General features: G+C 38.4%; 1 pseudogene; it reads right to left on the bottom strand.

Annotated features, from left to right (window-relative positions):
- LOC137943861 (probable metal-nicotianamine transporter YSL12) lies at positions 1-545 on the bottom strand (annotated as a pseudogene).
- Positions 546-2,184: the final 1,639 nt, after the last annotated feature.

A 2,184-nucleotide genomic window follows, 5' to 3' on the forward strand; every position in this document is an offset into this window, starting at 1 on the left:
CTACCCCATATCCTTTTGAAGCGGGAATGTATCTACTTTACTGTTTGTCTTCCTTGAGAGATACTTCATGCAAATAGGTGGCTTCACCCCGGCCAGAGCGAAGTCCAGATTCCATCTCCACAAATCAACCCAGATGCGATTGCAGGTGCAAATGCATCTGCATTAACCTTGTTGGATTTCTCCCAGATGAACAATATCAAGCTGCCCACATGTATCAATGGCAAAGTAAGCCCCAAGATAGAATGTGATTGCCATGGTCATTGGGAGTGGAATAAACCTGGAAACCTTCTTCCCAGAGGCATCTCTTACTGCATTGATCAAAATGTCAGCAGCAAAGAACACGTAGCAGAGGTCAGACAGTGCTTTGGCAAGGAGGAAAATCCTTCAACCCCAAGAATGGCCATGTTCCTAAAGACTACTGCATTAGGGGCTGGGTACTCTGTATTAGGTATGCCAATGTCGCCAAATGCCTTGAAAAAGAACCAGAATACACAGGGAGCTATCACACAACCCATTGCTGTACCAATCACTTGGCTCAGAAACATGTGGTCCTGTAAACAAATCTTGGAAGTCACATGCTTGCTAACTAATAATTGAGTGTCTCAAACTTGGTAGCCTATCAAGATCTTAAAAAGACGGAAGCATCGCATAGAACAGTATTGGCGGAACCATAGGCGATTGAACTGGAATCAGAGTTCTATCCGGTTCTGAAAGAAAGGAGAATGCTTGTTGGTGTCATGCTGTTGCTGCCGAAGTGAATCTTGGTGATTGAACATCTTATGAAGATACTCTTGCGTAGCTCGGCTTCCCTCTCCTACTAAAACGCTGTTAAGGATGCAATTTGTTTTAAAATTTTAATAATAGCTCGCCTGATGAGATTTCTTCATTCTTGGCTAAGGATAAAAACTTTGGAATTAATTTCCTTACAAGATACGACTCTGCAACGGGAAACATATATCGTCTGCGTGAAAGCAAAAGGGGAAACGTCATCACCATCGGGCAGACGGCTACGTCCAGAATTTGTCCAGGTATTTTCCCCGAGGAATGACAATAAACAGTTGATTTAAGTAGTTCTGAGGACACAAACCTGCTTTTCTGATCCTTGATTTTCATCACCCTGGACTAGGCTCTCTCTATATTTTTTTACACAAAGCCAGTGATCCACCTGGTTTACTAATCTACTTCCCTGTCCTCTTATATCCTGATTCCATTACCTATATGGGCTAATAGCATGTATTTCATCTGCTACAACTATACATTTTATAGCCTAAAAGGCAATCTACCCAAATGAAACAAAAACAAAAATATGTTTTAGAATCAGTGGTCATTGAACATCATTTTTTATTTTCTAAGATGTGAATAGTAAAAGGGACAAATAGAAGACTAAAAGGAGTGCCGCAAAGACTATAAAATCCTGTAACTAGAGTTAGCCTGATCCTCTAAGCTACAGTCCTCAAGCAACCTGGTCAGTCTTGAGTTATCACCATGCAGGAAAATCTTACAAATTGAAAAATAAGCAAACAGAGAGATCAGAGAATCTGCATAAGAAAATTGCATAAAAATAGTATAACTAAAAGTTGTACTTTACAATTTAATGAGTATTAGAAACTATTACAATTTAATGAGTATTAGAAACTATAACAAGATGATAACCCATGGCTGATCCAATATGAAAAGTCATTTAGAGTGAAACATGAGAAATGGCTGCGATAACTATTGATTATGATCGGATGGTTGAGATACTGTTTCGCATGTTTTGTATCAAATAATTTTTCGTTTTGGATCAGCCTTGGATGACAACTTGTGTAAAAGATACAAGATTTTGAAAATGGAGGTCTGCCATTCGATTAAAGTAAAGCTATATGAAAACTCACAATTATCATTTGGCATTCCAAATCAGAAATACAATCAAATAGACACACGTTCGATCAGAGAGCAAGAAATGTACCAACAAACGAAGATAAAACAAAAGTTGGCGAGACATAAATAGGAGAAGTGAAAGGCAAAGTGAAAGTGAAATAGAAAGTGAATCGCATTTTTGTGTTAGTGTATTTGATGTAAAGTGCATTGGAAAGTATTTCGTGTTAGTGTTAGTGACCAAAATAGAAAATGTAGTAGACAGAGGGGAAGCAAAAACGAAAGCAAAAGTGAGTAAAAGTGCTAGTGAAAGCAAAAGTGAAAATG

Source organism: Aristolochia californica, unplaced genomic scaffold (genome assembly GCF_029961685.1).
Source record: "Aristolochia californica isolate CCGP_79_NKW_82.1479 unplaced genomic scaffold, dmAriCali1.0.hap1 SCAF_11, whole genome shotgun sequence".
Taxonomy (NCBI): Eukaryota; Viridiplantae; Streptophyta; class Magnoliopsida; order Piperales; family Aristolochiaceae; genus Aristolochia; species Aristolochia californica.